This window comes from Chrysochloris asiatica, unplaced genomic scaffold (assembly GCF_000296735.1).
Source record: "Chrysochloris asiatica unplaced genomic scaffold, ChrAsi1.0 scaffold00071, whole genome shotgun sequence".
NCBI classification, from domain to species: domain Eukaryota; kingdom Metazoa; phylum Chordata; class Mammalia; order Afrosoricida; family Chrysochloridae; genus Chrysochloris; species Chrysochloris asiatica.
In genome coordinates, this window is record NW_006408589.1 from 6,717,216 (window position 1) to 6,736,464 (window position 19,249).

Genomic DNA, 19,249 nt, shown 5'->3' on the forward strand with positions numbered 1-19,249 from the left:
GCATAGTAAACCATGTTGTTGTTGTCAGATTCAAAATGGCCAATACCAGTCCATTTCAGCTCACGAATGCCTAAGATATTGATGTTTATGCATTCCACTTCATTTTTGACAACTTCCAATTTTCCCAGATTCATACTTCATACATTCCATGTTCCAATTATTAATGGATGTTTGCAGCTGTTTCTCTTCATTTTGAGTTGTGCCCCATCAACAAATGAAGGTCCTGCGGGCTTTTCTCCCATGGGCTTTCCTCAATTTCATCATCACGGTCAACTCTACTTTGAGGAGGCAGCTCTTCCCCAGTCGCATTTTGAGTGCCTTCCAACCTGAGGCACCCGTTTTCTGGCACTATATCTGACAGTGTTTCTCTGCTATTCATAAGGTTTTCAGTGACTAAATATTCAGAAGTAATTTTTCACTCCTTCTTCCTAGTCTGTTTTCGTCTGGAAGCTCATCTGATACCTGTCCACCATGAGTGACTCTGCTGGTATTGAAAATACTGGTGACATAACTTCCAGAATCACAGCAACTCACAAGCCACCACTGTACAACAAACTGACAGATGAGTGTTGGAGGGCTTCTAATTAGGGCCTACTAAATAAGCAGAACCCAAAAAAGTTACTGGGAGTCAGAATGTGGTACCAATGACTGGAAAGTTGAGAACAAAATGCAGTCTTTATTCTAGAGTTAGACTCCAATTCCGACTCCATCACTATTAGACTTGTGGCAAGTCATTTTACTTCTCCATGCTTCAAATTTAAATTGGAAATGTCATGAGGATCAAGTACTATGCAGACAATGTAGATAAGATGCTTAGAACAGAGCTTGGTATATTGTTGAGTAGATACACCATTGAGTGGATTTTGACTCATAGCAACAGTACAGGACGGAGTAGAATAGCTCTTTAAGAGTTTCCAAGGCAGTGAATCTTTAGGGGAACAGACAGCCTCATCTTTCTCCCTGGGAGCGACTGATGGGTTCAAACCACCTACTGTGGGTTTAGCAGCCCAACATGTAACCCACTGTGACACTAGTGCTTCTTAGTTTGCTTTACAGTCCAGTGCTTAATAAATGTTGCCCACAGCTGGCTATCCTAACTAGTGTGTGATCTGGTGTGAGCTGGGCATGTAGCAAGCAGAGAAAGTGATTGTTTCCTGCCACAGGACTCCTAGCTCCTCTGGAATGATCTGTGCTTGATGGGAGGGCTGTGGCTGCTCAAAAGACCAGAAAGGGAGAGAATCAACAGTTCACTTTATCTTTTACACGGAATCCAAACAACTTTGTGGTAGTAATATGGTGGGGCAGGGAGGGAGGGTGAGTTATTGGCTGGTATTTTTGAGAGTACGCCCCTTCCTTCTTCTGTGAGAGGAATTATTCTGGATTTGAGTGTTCTGAAGGCATCAGGGGGTGGCTCACCACAGCTCTCAAGTTCTTCTTTTCATCTTGCTTGGCCCCTGTCGCATCTTTATTGGGTTTATAAACTCCCTTTTCCCCTTTCTTTTAAACATCACTGTTTATTTGTAGAGCTACTAGTTTTAAAACTTGTGCAATATCTTAAATGTCATTTTTTGCCCTGGTCTGTTCATAATGCATGAGCTAGTGCCTGTTACATAATGCAACTCAGAGGCCTTTGAAAATAATGATTTCCAGCAAGCATTTAACATGGGGAGTCATTATATAACGTGGAAATTGTACAACACCCATCATTAATTTGATCTAGTCTTTTAAGGTTGAGGAGATGGGCCACCTATTGACCTTGCCACAGAATTGGTTAATTCAACTAATTCAGGTTGGGTCTGCCAAAGGCCTCAAGAGGACTTGATACAACCAAACTCACTGGTCAGTGTAATAAAATAGTCAGCCAGATTCAGTTCTCAACTGGGTCATCTCTCTCAGACAACCGGCCTTGTTTATTTTCTCTTTCCACTGTATTGGCCAATGGAATTGGATTAATTGGCTTGTTGTTTTGGCAATGGGTAGAGACACAGTTACAGTCAAGACTTTGGCCAATTCAGTGGGGAAAAACATCTGTCAAACTTGTTGTTCCACTAGCTGATCTGGAAGCCCTGTGGAGACATAACTGTAGTTAACCCTTTCGTGACCAGTGGGACCTATATTACCCACTAACATTTCAGTCTGTCAGGTTTCTTGGGAAATTGCTATATCAATTGTAGTATGTACTACCACCTAGCGGAAATTCATGTAAACTTGATGAATTTGAAGAAATGTGTCTCCTCAATCCTACCACCAGAATCCACTTGGGACATATATGTCCCACATACATATATATATAAAAATCCATATTACCTTAAAGAAGATTTTTTCCCCCTTGATTTCAGCATGAATTTCATTACTTAAAGCACATGATATCAGCAAAAAATTCAAAGCAGAAAAGAATTTGGTCTTAAACAGTTACGGTCTGATTAGAAATACAGACCCAGTGAGGATGGTGGTTAAATCCACTGCTTCCCTTTTTACATAGTTGTGTTGTGTTTGTGACCCAACGCCCATTTATGGTCATGAAGTTTCCATTTTGATGATTCATTCTGGATGACTAACTGATTGGATGGATGATTGTTGAAGGTTGGAAAGAGTTCTAGTCAGATGAAAGAGTTGAAGGTTTTGAAGACTCAGACAGACATTGGTTTGTATCTTGGCTTGGCCATTAATGACTTATATGACCTTTGGCAGCCACTTTCCCTTTCTGAGCCTCAAGTTACCTCATCTACAAAATGGGAATGATTCCAATACTGTATTATGTTCTTGTTGTGACATGTGATGACTAACTGTCTTGGTTTGACTGGGGTTGAGAGCGTCCCTGGGATGTGGGACTTTCAATTTTCAAACTGGGACATTCCTGAGAAAACCGGGAAGAGTTGCTCACCTGGATGTGAGGGTTCTTTGTTCACATGAGATGAGGCTGACAGACTTTTGGAGTTTTAGAGCAGTCAACCTAAGAAGGGCGTGGCTTCTCGTCGTGGTCTAGAGTCAAACGATTGGCCTGAGTTTTGTGTCTTATTCTGCCTGTGCACCTGAGACACTCCTTCACTTCTGTGACACTCAGTTTCCTTAAAGAGCGAGAATAGTACGGCTGCTTCCTAGGAATCATGCCTGTAAAAGGGTTTTCTTAACTGGAAGACAGCATATAGTTAAACAGTTGTTGGGTGACTGCTTATCCAAAGACTGGAGGTTGGAAGTTCTAGTCCATGAGCCCACTCAGAGGCTCCTTGGAAGAAAGGTTTAAAAATCTACTTATGAAAACTCAGCTATGGAAAATCCTATGGAGTACAGTCCTACTCTGACAGTTCTTGGGGTCGCCATGAATCGGAACCATCCAGTTAATTCATCAGTGTTTGCTTGGACTCAGGAAAGACGTAGCAGCAGAGACCTAGACTTTGGACTTCAGACCAAAAATTGAACAGTTTGCTGACATTCCATACCACTGACCATATATCTCCAGGGCACCAGTCCCCTACTGTGTGGTAGATGAATTGGTTCTGCCTTCATGATCAGTAAATAGGCAGGTTCAATATGCCATTGAGCTAAAGGAGGAGTTGTGTATAGGGGTGCTCACTGTGGATAGACAGAAGGGAGGTGAATCTGGTGATTACAGGAACCCTAAGGAAGGAGGCACCACAGGAACCCTGAGAGGAGAAGAGGCAGGTTTGGGGGTCATGGGAACCCTGAGAGTAAAGGAGGTGGGTCTTGGTGCCACAGGAACCCTGAGAAAAGAGAAAGTCAGGTAGGGTCACTTATGCACTGCCGGAAGAACAAACATCTGTGTTGTAAGAGGTACAACCAGAATACTTCTTAGAAGCGAGGTAGGCCAGACTTTGTCTCTCGTGCTTCAAACATATTATCAGATAAAAACAGCTCCTGGATAAGGATATCATTCTTGGTAAAGTGCAGGGTCAGCAAAAAAGAGGCAGACCTCCCCCAATGAGATGGGTTGGCACTGTGGTAGCAGCAATGGGTTCAAACAGAACAGCTGTGAGGATGGTGCAGGTCTGGGCAGCTAGGCATTCTGTTGTACATATGGTTAGTATGAGCTGGAAAGGACTTGATGGCAAATCTGCTGCACAAGACCTTTTGAAAGTGTTGAAGAGCAAAGATGTCAGCTTGAAGACTAAGGTGCACCTGACCCAAGCCATGGTATTTTCAATAACCTCATATGCATGTAAAAGCTGGGCACTGAATAAGGAAGACCATAGAAGAATTGATGCTTTTGAGTTATGGTGTTGGAGGAGAATATTGAAAGTACTATAGGCTGCCAAAAGAACCAACAGATCTGTTTTGGAAGAAGTGTAGCCAGAGTGCTCCTTGGAGGCCAAGATGGCCAAACTTTGTCTCTCATACTATGGATATATTGCCAGGAGGGACCAGTCGCTGGAGAAGGATATCATGTTTGGTAAGGTCCAGTCGCTGGAGAAGGATATCATGTTTGGTAAGGTGGAAGGTCAGAGAAAAAGAGGAAGACCCCCAGTGAGATGGATTGGCAAAGTGGTAGCATCAGTGGGCTCAAGCATGCCAACAATTGTGAGGTTGACCCAGGATGGGGCATTGTTTTGTTCTGTTGTACATAAGGTCACTATGAGTTGGTACCGACTCGATGGTACCTAACAACAACAACAACAATGACAACAACAAGGTAAGTCACAGGAACCATGAGGAGAGGGGAGATGGATCTGAGGGCCAGAACTAAGAGAGAGGCAGGCTGATAGTCTGGCCGGAAGTCTCAGAGAAGAGTTTGATAACAGCTGAACTGGGCGGTGAATCCTCAAGCAGATATGGAGGTATGGACAGCAGTGTGTGCTGAGAAAAATTCTAGAAAGCAGATGCTGAACCGGTACCCTTATGCTCAGAAAATCCAGCCACTAGTAACCTGGGAGCCTCAGACTTGTTTAGAGAGGAGTTTGAGGCAGGCCAAGTTTTTCTGTGTGTGTCTGGGACATAACTTTTGAAGGAGGTAAGACTCCTGGTGTGACGCTGTAGGATATGCACTGGACTGCAAACCACAAAGTTGGCTGTTCAAACCTACCAGCTGCACCTCGGAATTCCTATACAGTTGGGACTGACTCCATAGCACTTTACAACAACAACAAGACAGATGGAAGCCTAATGAATGATCTGTGTGTCTGCCCTGCATTAGTCTGGACTGCTTTCGTTGTAAATGACAACCAAATTAAGTGAATCCACAAATACGGAATTTGCTGAAAGATCCTAGGGGAGCATAGAGGATTTCCGGCAAAGGCCCAGAAAACCCAGGACTTGACTCTGCCTGGTCTCTGCTTTTCTTTCATTCTCAGTTATACTTTCTCCTACATGGCAAGGAACATGGTCATCCATAGCTCAGAGTCACACCTTTCCAAATTCATCTCCCAAATTCAAGAAGCTTCCCTGCTAATTCCAGGAGAAAAATTCCACGAAAGGTCTCTGATTGGTTGTACTTGGGTCATGTGTCCGTTTCTGGGCCAATCACTGAAGCTACAGATGGAAGCAGGAGGAGGTGCTGGGCAAGCAGGGGTAATGATTATCATGCAAAAAAAAAAAAAGTAGACTATCCTGGAAACAATAAGGAACCACTGAAGGGGTTTTAACAAGAGAGGACTGGATATGATTTGTGTTTGAAAGAAATCACTCTGACTGCAGGGTGGAGACTGGCTTGGGAAGAGTTAAGGCTGAAGGCAGAAGGCAGTGGTGGTTCAACAGCATTCATACCATCTACTCAAGAGACCTAAGGAGCTCTGGTAGCGTAGTGGTTACAAATCGGGCTGTGAACTGCAAGGTCAGCAGTTCGAAACTACTAGCAGGAGAAAGATGATGCTTTCTGCTCCCGTAAAGATTTACAGCCTCGGAAACCCTGTTCAGGGTCGCTATGGGTCGGAACTGACTCGATGGCACTTAACAACAACAACAGTGTTTCCAAGGCTGTAAATCTTTACAGGAACAGAAAGCCTCATCTTTCTCCCTTGGATCAGCTGGTAGTTTCGAACTGCTGACCTTGAGGTTCGCAGCCCAATTTGTAACCACTATGCTACAGCCCAATTTGTAACCACTATGCTACCAGAGTTCCATAGTGGGGGCAGTGGGAGGACCCTAATCACCTCACTGCAGATACCTAAGTGCTTTAAAAATGTCTACATCTGATTTTTTTGGGGGGGATGGGGGGGTGGGACTTTAAGAAATGTCCTTTTTGTCTGAACCACGTGTTTCCTTCCACGAAAGGTGATGGGGACTCTTGGTCCTTGGAGAGGCACCGAGCAGCTGTAAGTGCTGGTGTTTGGGAATGGGAACACATTCTTCCAGCGTCCTTTCTGTAAACTGCATGCAGGACCAGCTGTGTTTTTTCTGCCTCCTGACATCATCACCAGTCATAAAAAGCCTGCCGGGGGAATTGTGCTGACGATTTGGGCTGTGATGTATGAGACACAGGAATCCAGGGGGTTGGTTCTAGCTGTTATGATTCCTGTCAGTCGGTCGGGAAGGCAGGAAGGCAGGCTGAAGCACTTGTTGCGTTTGACGATCGTCTACAGTTGATCTCCAGGTCAAGAATTTCCTGGCTTTGAGCAGATGCTGGCTGCTTAGTTCAACCATGGCCTTTCCATACAGCTGGTCCACCCATCCTGGCAAGGTGCTTCAGCTGGTGGGGACTCCTTCCCCTCCCCACTCTCCTTTCTGCAAACCTCAGGGTCTCAGTTTCCTTGATCACAGGTGACTTGCTGTCCTTGGATTTGGGGCCCTGTTTCAGCACCTTCCTATGGCTTTGCTGCTTGTTCTGGCCCTCACTTGAGGCCAATTTGAGTCTTAAATCTATAGACCTTGGCTCTCTCACTTCACAATAAAGTAGACTGTGATGTGTTAGAAGTTGATACTTTGCCATTCACACATGGGGCAGTACTGTGGCCCCGCTTTGAGGAAGGGCAGAATCTCCATCTTTTTTTTTAAGGGAGAAATGTTCATCTGCAAAATCCACTGAACTGGACCTTATCAGATAAATATGTATAGTATATAAATGTAGCTTGTAAATGTATATTTATAGGTTATTATATAATTGTCCTGTTGTTAGGGGCCATCCTGGTCCTATGCCATCCTCACAATTTTTGTTATGTTTGAGCCTAATGTTGCTGCTTGTGTAAATCCATCTCACTGGCTGGTGGGGGGAGGGGGACGGGGTCTTCCTATTTTTCTCTGTCCCTCTACTTTACCAAGCATGATGTCCTTCTCCAATAACTGGTCTTTCCTGATAGCATGTCCAAAGTATGAGAGACAAAGTCTCACCATCCTGGCTTCTAAGGAGCATTCAGTTGTACTTCTTTCAAGATAGATCAATTTGTTTTTCTGACAGTCCATGGTACTTTCAATATTCATTGCTAACACCATAATTTAAATGCATCAACCCTTATTCACTGTCCAGCTATATGATTATTACAACATATAAATGTAACATACAAACATATGTGGGGCTTCAAAACATTTGCAGGAAAATTACATTATATTTTAATTCAAATTTTCCATGAATTTTTTGAAGTCCACTCAAATGTTTACACAGTATTTTCAGAATATGTAAATCTTAAAGACAAAACCCTTGCCATGTGTCAATTGGAGTCCTGGAGGCACAATGGTTCATTTTTGGCTACTAGAAAGGTCAGCGGTTAGAACCCACACTGTGGTTCTGAGGTGGAAAGATCTGGAGATGTGCTTCTGAAAACATAGCCAAGAAAACCTAAAGGGCAATTTTGCTCTGTGACACATGGAGTCGCCATGTAATGAAATTGACAGAACCCAACAACATGTGTCATAAGATAACACGTGTTTAGTGTGTAATGTGACTTCATGTGCTCTATCTATTCTCATCCCACAAACATCCTATGAGGTAGCTCCCAGTCTCACGCCCACCTTCTAGCTGAGAAGATGGAGGCATAGAGAGAGCAAGGAAGGTGCCCTCAGCGCAAGTGCTTGTGAATGGTAGAGTCAGAGTGTGAATCCCGGCTGGTGGGCCTTAGAGCTTACACTCCTGCTCTATTAGATTCATTGACGTTTTGCACAAGTAGTTTCCATAACCCATGCTCTTACCAAATGTGTATTGCTGGTTGCATTTGGGCAATCAGGGTGCAGGTAAATACAGCCAGTCAGACCATAGCAGCACTTTAGTGCCATGGTGGTTCCACACAGGAAGTTGGAGGTTCTTCAAGTTTCAGAATTCAGGAAATCAACTGGAATGAGGCATCCTCTTGCCCCCCAAATACATAAAAACGACTTGTATTATGGGTATCTCTCTTTACACAAGTAATGCAGGTCTCCATTCTCATTGTAACGGGTCCAGGTGGCACAGTGGTTAAAGCGCTTGACTGCTATCTGAAAGATCAATGGTATAAAGGTGAATTTATATGGCAGTCTGCTCCCCTAAAGATGGAATCCATGTGGGGCAGTTCTACCCTGTCCTACTGGGCCACTGTGAGTCAGACTCAGCTCAATGGCAGTGGGTTTGGCTTTCGATCATCACTGTAAACACTTTCAGCATATTCCAAACAGAATTTGAGTCCTTCTGTTGTGGATTGAATTGTGTCTTCCAGAATTTAGGTTGCAGTCCCAACCCCCAGTACCTCTGGATACGACCTTGTTTGGAAATAGGATCTTTGAAGATGTTATGAGTTAAGTTACCATGAGGTCATACCAGAGTAGGGTGGGCCTTCATGCGATCTGAGTGGTGTCCTGATAAAAGAAGACACACACAGAGAAATGCAGAGGAAGGAAGTTGCAAGGCAGGAACGGCTAGTACTACCAGAAGCTTGAGACACTAGAAAGGATCTTCCCCTCCTGGAGGGAGCATGGCCTGGCTCTCACCCTGAATTCAGACTGCTAGTCTGTAGAATTTTGAGACAATAAATTTCTGTTCTCATAAGCCACCCGGTTCGCAGTATTTTGATATGGCAACCCTTGGAAATGAAGAGATTCTCCTTACTGCTCTTGCTCCCTATTTCCCATCAGACCCCTAGGCTTTTCTCATTCTCCCAGGTCATTTGTATGCATCTCCTGACATATGTATGTAAACACATGTCTTTGCTCCCCCCACTGTTTAATAAAAGAGATAATTTCATCTGTACTGTGCTGTAATTTGATTCCCCTGCCCCCACTCAATATATTTGAGGTGTTGCCCCATAGGATAAACACTGGATCATAAGGTCAGTTTGAACCTCAAGGTCAGCAGTTCAAACCCACCAACTGCTCTTTGGAAACCCTATACAAGGTTGCTATAAGTTGTAACCTACTCAACAACAACAACACTATACTTTAGAGATCTCTCCACTAGAATGCCTGTAGTTCTTCCTCATTTCTTTTAATGGCTACATAATGTTCTCTGTTAATGGACTTTGTTGTTGTTTTTAACAGCTGTCAGGTTGGTTCTGACCCACAGTGACCCTGCATAGGTTTTCCAAAGAGTGAATGGTGAGCTTGAACTGTCAACCTTGCGGTTCAAACTGACATTGCAGTCCAGTGCACTAGCCCGCAACACTACACCAGGACATACTTATGGACTTACTATAATGTCAGAACTATAATGTTCAAACAGAACATGGGAACACTGAATGGTTTAAAATTAAGAAAGGTGTGCGTTAGGATTACATTCTTTCACCATACTTATTCAACCTGTGTGCTAAGCAAATAATCTGAGAAGCTGGGTTATATGAAGAAAAACATGGCATCAGGATTGGAGGAAGACTCATTAACAACCTGCAATATGCAGATGATACAACCTTGCTTGCTGAAAGTGAAGAAGACTTAAAATATTTACTGATGAAGATCAAAGAAAGCACACAGCCTTCGGTATGGGTTATAATCTCAATGTAAAGAAAACAAAAATCCTCACCACTGGACCAATAAACAACATTCTTAACAACGGAGAAAAAATTGAAGTTGTCAAAGACTTCCTTTTTCTTGGATCAACCATCAACACTCATGGAAGCAGCAGTCAAAAAAATCAAACGACATATTGCATTAGGCGAATCTGCTGCACAAGACCTTTTTAAAGTGTTGAAGAGCAAAGATGTCAGCTTGAGGACTAAGGCACACCTGACCCAAGCCATGGTATTTTCAATACCCTCATATGCATGCGAAAGCTAGACAGTGAATAAGGAAGACCGTAGAAGAGTTGATGCCCTTGAGTTAAGGTGTTGGAGGAGAATATTAAAAGTACTTGTTAAGTGCCATCGAGTTGATTCTGCCCCACAGCAACCCTGTAAAAATACTATGGACTACCAAAGGAACAAACAGATCTGTGTTGGAAGAAGTGCAGTCAGAGTGCTGCTTGGAGGCCAGGATGGCCAAACTTTGTCTCTCATACTTCGGACCTATTGTCAGGAGGGACCAGTCGATGGAGAAGGATATCATGTTTGGTAAGGTGGAGGGTCAAAGAAAAATAGGAAGACCCCCAGCGAGATGGATTGGCAAAGTGGCAGCATCAATGAGCTCAAGCATGGCAACAATTGTGAGGTTAGCCAGTGTTTCGTTCTGTTGTGCATAGGGTCGCTATGAGTCAGTAGTGACTCAATGGCACCAAACAACAACAACGACATTTAACTCACTTGACCAGGCATTTTCTAAACAACATAAGTCATTTGAAAAAAGTGACTTTCCTTGTTTACTTAGCAATAACAAATATATAATAATGTCAAAAGAAGGGAGCCACTGAGGGAGTAATGCTCATTAGATTACATGGAAACATCAGAGCATCTCTATCCTAGTTGAGTGTGTGGCTCTTCTCTTGGCCCTTGGCTATAGGCTCTGTTGCCTGATTTTAACATTCCCCACAGAATAAGGCCCAAACCCCAAACCCTATTGCTATAGAATTGATTCTGACTCATAGTGACCCCGTGTGTTATAGAGTAGATCTTCATAGGGTTTATAGAGTAGAACTTCATAGGGTTTTCTTGACTGTGATATTTATGAAAGCAGATTGCCAGGACTTTCTTCTGCAGTGCTGCTGGGTGGGTTCAAAATGCCAACCTTCTGGTTAGCTGTTGTAAGTTGCTGTTGAGTTGATTCTGACTCATGTTGACCCCAGGGACCTAAAGAGCAAAGACAGTGCTAACTTCAGGTCCTTCAAGCACTCCTGGCCACATGACCTCATTCTCCTCTCCTCCGCTGTACAAGGGAGATTCAGAGACAGGTTAACAAAGGTCAAACCATGTGAGCACTATCAAGTGCTTCAGGACAAGACATGGTTAAACCCCATTGGGTAAAAGGTGACAGAAAGTCAGCCTGTAGCAACCCAAATTCCACAAAGCCATCTCACCCAGTTTTTCTTAGCAAAACCAAACACCCATTTCTGTTGAGACTTTGACAAGCCCTGAAACCACCGAGGACCCTGTTTGCCTGTGCACACGTCTGAAATATGTCAGGCAGGTGTTGCCAAAGAACTTATGCTACAGGGAAATCTATCCTGATGTAATCTGACTAATTTGGCTTTTGCCTTACTTGCAAGAGAACCAACGATTTGTAATGGAAACAGTCTCGGGGCCGCTTCAGACAGGGCTTTGTAATGTGAGCTGGTAAAGTTCTGCAGGTGCTCCGGGGGCCCCTGTTTTCATTTTACATCTCACATTTGTTTACTTTAATGTGTTTCTCTGGGAGGGAAAAAAAGTGACCCTGGAGGGGTTTAACAAGTCGTTTTTCATTAAAAAAAAAACACAGGAGTAGTTTGGTATTAAGAAAGTTAGTATCGAGGTGTCCCCCTCCCCACCACCAAGTCCTCCTGGCGACAGGAAGCACATGGCCCCAGAGGATACGTTTCCTAATTCCCCCAAGACACGTGTTCAGAATCCGATGTACCTGGGGCACTTGGCAGAGGCATCAATTAGAAAGTGGGAAGCTGTGTTTTCCTTGCTAATTCTTAGCTACTGAATAGGGGTTACTGAAAACTCCTCTCCCCCCTTCAGAGTTAGGCCCTTTGGAAAAATTATAAAGTTATGGATTCGACTTGTTTTCAATCAATGGAGAGGGTAAATGGGTTCCAGGGTGCAAGCCTGTCTGATGTGGTTACACAGCATCCACTACCACCCCACCAGGTACTGTCCTGACCAAGGTGGGGTGGGGAGAGCCAGCTCCAGTGTAGGGATCCCAGTTAGGAAGGATGGGAGGGTGAAGAGATGGGTCTGTCTGCCCTCCAAGGCTATGTTGTTATACTGTGCCGAGTGCTCATCAGCATGCTGTTATTAGCTGTTGTTGAGCCAGTCCCTGACTCAGGGCGACCTCACTCACAGGGAAATCAAACACCATCCCTATGATTGGCTGCAGATCAGACTGTGTCTGATTTTCACTGATGGGTTTTTGGAAGTAGTGCGCCAGGCCTTCCTCCCTAGTCCACCTAAGTCAGGGAGCTTTGAGGAAAGCTGTTCAGCATTTAAGCAACAGATATGCTTCCACCAACAGATGGTTGGTGGCTGCGCATGAGATGCATTGGCTGGGAATTGAACCTGGGTCTCCTGCATGGAAGGTGAGGCTTCCACCACTGAGCTGCCACTGGTCCTTCATCAGGATAGAAACTGCGATTTATCTGTTGTCAAGAGTTCTCCTGTGCCCTAGAGATGGGTTTCAATTACACCCCAGCCTCAGACCCCTGCGCTTGATTTGAGGGGCTAGTGTTTATTCCCCTGGTCCCTTTGGTGGTATTCTGTTTTCTTCCTCCTTCTGGCCCTTGTGTTTCCATAGCCTGCCTTGGGACTGACCCCTGCCCATTTGTGCAGGAAGCTCAGCCTTTTTACCAGCTAACAAACAAAGAACTCTGCCCCAAGCCTGTCCTGATGACAGCGTATAGGCAATCATCGCTTTACAGACCACACTGCCCACCACCATTTTTCTGGCTCTCTTCCCTTCCTCTTCTTTCTTCCCTCTTTGGAAAAATAAGTGAATTTATCCCCTTTCCTTTGACTAGAAAGTTCCTTCTTTGAAGACACAGGTGCCTGTGGGGGTGGTTCCCTTTCCTCAACAAATGCCCTTCCCTCTGTCCTTCCCCACCTGCAGGGGAATTCTGGTGAATAAGATGTTTCTCAACTCATAAGCAATGTGCTTCACAAAGTATTTAAAATGGCATGATATAGACCCATGGAATCATATATGATCATAGCTATTTAGACTGAAAAATGTCTTGGGGACCCGCTAATTCAACCTTTCATTTTCAGGGTAGCTAACAGACACCCAGAGAAAGGGACTTACCCAAAGTTATCATGCAATAGTGGTAGAGCTGGCATTAGAACTAAGACCCCTGACTCCTTGTTCCAGTCTTCTTCCCATCACGTCATGTGGCCTCTGCTTTCTGGAAGGCGTTTGAGCACCATGCAGATACTCTTTGTGGTCAGTCCGATTGATGACTGTTATCTGGTAGTGTAGTGGTTATGAATCAGGCTGTGAACTGCAATGTCAGCAGTTTGAAACTACCAGCTCTTTCATGGGAGAAAGATGAGGGTTTCTGCTCCCGTAAAGATTTACAGCCTCAGAAACCATGTACAGGGTCGCTATGAGTCGGAACGGACTCCATGGCACATAACCACCACCATCATTACTTGCCATCAAGTCAGCTCTGACTACGGCAACTCCATGCACCAGAGAACTAAGCCTTGTCCGGTCCTGCACCAGCTTCATGATCTTTGGTACACTTTCAGCTTATTGTTGTGGCCACTGCGTATTTTGAGTGTTTTCCAGCCTAGGGGCCTCATCTACCAGCATTCTATTAGACGATACTTTATTGTGATCAGTGATGAGTATTTTCAGTGGCTCATTTTAAGAAGGTGATAACAAGGTCTTTCTTTCTAATAGGTCTTAATTTGGAAACTCTGTGGTAACCTGCTCAGCATGAGTGACCCTGCTGGTATTTGAATTACTAGTGGCGTAGCTGCCAGCGTTATAGTCACATGCAAGTGACCACAGCCTGACAGAAAGTTGTGGTCCTACTGACCCTCCCTATTAAACCTGTCTCCACTACTTGTCTGTCAGTTTGTCAAACTGTGGTGGCTTGCATGTTACTGTGATTCTGGAAGCTATTCCACGGGTATTTTAAATACCAACAGGGTCACCCAAAGTGGACAGGTTTCATCTGAACTTCCCTACAAAGACAGATTAAGAAGGAGAGACGGGCTGTTTCCAAATATTGAGTCACTGAAAACTTTATGAATAGCAGTGGAACACTGTCAGATAACACAAGAATATTGAATATGGAAACATGATGAAGAACATCAGAATATTGTCAGATATAGTGCCAGAAGATGAACCCCTCGGGTTGGAAGGCACTCAAAATACGACTGGGGAAGAGCTGCCTCCTCAAAGTAGAATTGACCGTAATGACGTGTATGGAATAAGGCTTTTGGGACCTGTATTTGATGATGGGGCACAACTCAAATGAAGAGAAACAGCTGCAAACACCCATTAATAATCTGAATATAGAATGTATGAAGTATGTTGTTGTTGTTAGGTGCCATAGAGTCAGTATCAACTTATAGCGACCCTATGCACAATAGACTGAAACACTTCCTGGTCCTGGGCCAACCTCACAAGTGTTGCCACGCTATGAAATGGAATGCATAACACTGCTATCCTAGGCATTAGTGAGCTGAAATAGCCATTTTATATCTGACAATCACATAGTTTACTATGCCGGGAATGACAAGTTGAAGAATTGTGTCACATTCATCATCAAAAAGATTATTTCAAGATCTAGCTTGAAGTACAACACTGTCTGTCATAAGATTACATCTACATACATATAAGGAACAACAGTTAATACCACTATTATTTAAATTTATGCACCAACTGCTAAAGTCAGTGATGATGAAATTGAAGAATTTTACCAACTTCTTCAGTCTGAAATTGATCAAACATGCAATCAAGATGTATTGATAATTATTGGTGATTGGAATGCAAAGGTTGGAAACAGAGGAAGGATCAGTAATTGGAAAATATAACCTTGGTGATAGAAACAATGTTGGAGATGGCATGATAGAATTTTGCAAGACCACTGAATTCTTTATTGCAAATTCCTTTCTAAAAGATGACTATACACATGGATCATGCCAGATGGAATACACAGAAATCAAATTGACTACATCTGTGGAAAGAGATGGTGGTGAAGCTCAAGATCATTAACCAAAACAAGGCCAGGGGTAGACTGTGGAACAGACCATCAGTTGCTCATATACAAGTTCAGGCGGAAGCTGAAGAAAATGTAAACAAGGCCACGGGACCCAAAATATGACCTTTATGATATTGTTAGAAGTCAGTGCCTTCAAGTCTTTTCCGACTCATAGAGACCCTGTTTAGAGTTTTCTGAGGATCAGCTGGTAGGTTTGAACTTCTGACCTTGTGGTTAGCAGTCCAGTGCTGATTCACAGCACCACAGCACAAGTCTTTGGCCATATCCCACCTGATCATCTCAAGAACAGATTTGATGCAATAGATGCTAAAGACTGAAGACCAGAAGAGTTGTGGGATGACATTAAGAACATCATACAGGAGGAAAGCAAAAGGCCATTAAGTAAACAAGAAAGAAGGAAAAGACCAAAATGGATGTCAGAGAAGTCTTGCTCTCCAGCAAATGGATGAAATGTGGAGGTAAAAGAGCTGAACAGAAAATTTCAAAAGGCAGCTTGAGAAGACAAAGTTGAATATTATAATGGAGTTAGAAAAGCAAAACAGAAGAACATACTCAGCATTTCTCAAGTTGAAAGAATAGAAGAAACTATTCAAGTCTTGATTTCCAACATTGAAGGATTTTATAGGCAACATATTGAATGATGCAGAAGAAGATGGAAGGAATACAGAGTCACTGTGCCAAAAAGAAATTGTTGATGTTCAAACATTTCAAGAAGCAACATATGATCAAGAGCCAATGATATTGAAGGAAGAAGTCCAAGGTGCATTGAAGGAATTGGCAAAGAACAAGATTCCAGGAATTGATGGAATACAAATTGAAATCTTTCAACAAACAGAGGCAACACTGGAGGCACTCACTTATCTATGCCAAGAAAATTGGAAAACAGCTATTTGGCCAACTGATTGGAAGAGATCCATATCTGTGCCCATTCCAAAGAGAGATGGCCCAACAGAATGTGGAAATCATCGGACAATATCATTAATGCTGCATGCATGTAAAATTTTGCTAGTGATAATTAAAAACAGCTGCAGCAGTACATCAGCAGGGAGTGGCCAGAGGTTCAGGCCAGATTCAGACGGGGACATGGAACAAAGGATATCATTGCTAACATCAGATGGACCTTGGTTGAAAGCAGAGAATACTAGAAGGATGTTTACCTGCACTTTATTGGTTATGCAAAAGCTTTCAACTAACTGTGTGGATCATGACAAGTTATGGACAACACTGCAAAGAATTAGTTTTCAGGAACACTTAATTGTGCTCACAAGGAACCTGTACATAGATCAAGAGGCAGTTGTTTGAACAGACCAAGAGAACATTGGATGGTTTAAAATTAGGAAAAGTGTGTGACAGGGTTGTGTTCATACTTATTCATTCTGTATGTTGAGCAAATAATCTGAGAAACTGGATTATATGAAGAAAAACATTGCATTAGGATTGGAGGAAGACTCATTTACAACCTGTGGTATTCAGATGATACAACCTGTTTGCTGAAAGTGAAGAGGACTTAAAATACTTACTGATGAAGAGCAAAGACCACAGCCTTTGATATGGGTTGCATCTCAATGTAAAGAAAACAAATATCCTCACAACTGGACCAGTAAATAACATCCAGATAAATGGAGCAAAGATTGAAGTTGTCAAAGACTTCATTTTCCTTGGATCAACCATCAATACTCAGGGAAGTAATGGTTAAGAAATCAAATGGATGGAGTGGTTAAGAAATCAAAAGACCACTTTAATGTGTTCAAGAGCAAAGATGTCAGTTTGAGGAACTAAGGTGTACCTGACTGAAGCCATGGTATTTTAAATAGCTTTATATGTATGTGAAAGCTGGACAATGAATAAGGAAGACCATAGGAGAACTGATGCATTTGAGTTATGGTGTTAGAGAAGAATATTAAATGTACCATGAACTGCCAGAAGAACAAACAAGTCTGTGTTGGAAGAAGTACAGCCAGAATGTTCCTTATAAACCAGGATGGCAAGACTTCATTTCTCATACTTCAGACATATTATAAGGGGGACACTCCCTGGAGACAGAATTCACGCTTGGTAAAGTGGAGGCTCAATGAAAAAGAGGACTCCCAATGAGATGGATTGGCACAGTGGCAGCAGCAATCTGCTCAAGCTTAGCAATGATTGTGAGATTGGCGCAAGACTGGACAGTGTTTTGTTCTGTTGTGCATAAGGTTGCTATGACAGCACCTAACCACAACAGCAACATTAAACATGTCTCATATCGATCCCTTTCTTTCTGGTCCTGCTGCCTTGGTTGGGATAAGGAGAGAGCAGAGAGAGAATGTGAAATGGTTTGATCCAAATCCACTGCAGCTTGATGTGCTGCAGTGGATTTGTTCACTTATTGGGTAAAATCAAATTAAAGTGAATCTAAAGAATGTCTCTGAAGATTATAATGTTCACGTTTGGTTGAAGCAGAATTCTCATACACTGCTGTTGAGACTTGGCAATATCTATCATATGAACCTGTTCTTCTGTCTTTGTGGTGGCTTGCTTGGTGTTGAGATGCTGGAGGCTATGCCACTGGTATTTCAGATAAAATCAAGGTCACACACAAAAAAGGAAGACCCTTAATGAGATGGCGTGACACAGTGACGGCAGCAGTGGACTCACGGTAGTGATGGCAGTCACGGTGGTTCCATCGAGTCAGTTCCAGCTCATAGCGACCTTGTATATTTCTGAGGCTGTAAATCTTTATGGGAGCAGAAAGACTCATCCTTCTCCCACTGAGCAGCTTGTAGTTTTGAACTGCTGACTTTCAGGTTAGCAGCTTGACTCAGAATCACTACGCTACCAGAGCTCCTTAGTGGACTCATACATAGTAGCAACTTTAAGGGTGGTGTAAGACGGTAAAATGTTTCGTTCTTTTGTGGATAGGGTCACTATGAGTCAGCACTGACTCGACGGCACCTAACGAACAACAACATCATGAACTTAGGCAAGATTCATGATTTGTGAAGGTTTCAAATTGAAATTTAATATTGTTATTAAGTGTCGTTGAATTGGTTCCGACCCATAGTGACCGTGTATAGGATTTCCGAGGAGCGGCTGGTGAGCTTGAACCATCGACCTTGCAGTTCAAATGATTTTGCAGTCTAGTGAAATAACCCACAGCATCATACCAGAACTCCGAAGTTTAACAAGTATACAGTTAAATGAATGCACCATAAGTGTAGTGAGTGATGAATAGTTACAAAGCAAACATGCCTAGTTACCCCATCATTCTGATCAAGTCATACAATACTACCAGCACTCTGAGTCCTCTTTTGTATCCTGTCTTGATCATAAGCACCAAACCTACCCCTATTCCTGGCTTTTATCACCATAGATATATTTTGCTTGCTGTTAAATGTCCTATGACTGGAGTCATAAAGAACGAATTCGCTTACCTTTGTCTTTTTCCAATCAACCTTTTTCTGTGAGTCTCATCCATGATTTTGCAAGTATTAGCAGCTTACTCTTTTTGATTTGATAGATGATCTTCCATTATATGAATACAATTGTTGTTGTTGTTGTTAGGTGCCATCGAGTTGGTGCTGACTCATAGTGCCCCTATGCACAACAGAATGAAACAGTGCCTGGTCCTGGGCCAACCTCACTATTGTTGCCACGCTTGAGCACATTGAGGCTGCCACATTGCCACTTTATCTTGCTGGGTGGTGGGGAGGGTCTTCCTCTTTTTCTCTGACCTTCCATCTTACCAAACATGATATCCTTCTCAAGCTACTGGTCCCTCCTGACAGTATGTCCAAAGTATGAGAGATGAAGTTTGGCTATCCTGGCCTCCAAGGAGCACTCTGGCTGCACTTCTTCCAACACAGGTGTTTGTACTTTTGGCAGCCCATGTCACTTTCAATATTCTCCTCCAACACCATAATTCCAAAGCATCAATTATTCTACAGTCCTCCCTATTCACTGTCCAACTTTCACATACATATAAGGTTATTGAAAATGCCATGACTTGGGTCAGGTGCACCTTAGTCTTCAAGCTGACATCTTTGCTCTTCAACACTTTAAAAAGAACTTGTGCAACAGATTTGCCTAATGCAATATGTCCTTGACAACTTCACTTTTCTCCATTGATAA

At 43.1% G+C, this 19,249-nt stretch overlaps 1 pseudogene; it reads right to left on the bottom strand.

The window, feature by feature from the left end:
- Positions 1-8,262: 8,262 nt before the first annotated feature.
- The window catches only part of LOC102835210, a 23,216-nt pseudogene continuing 12,229 nt past the window's right edge, over positions 8,263-19,249 (bottom strand).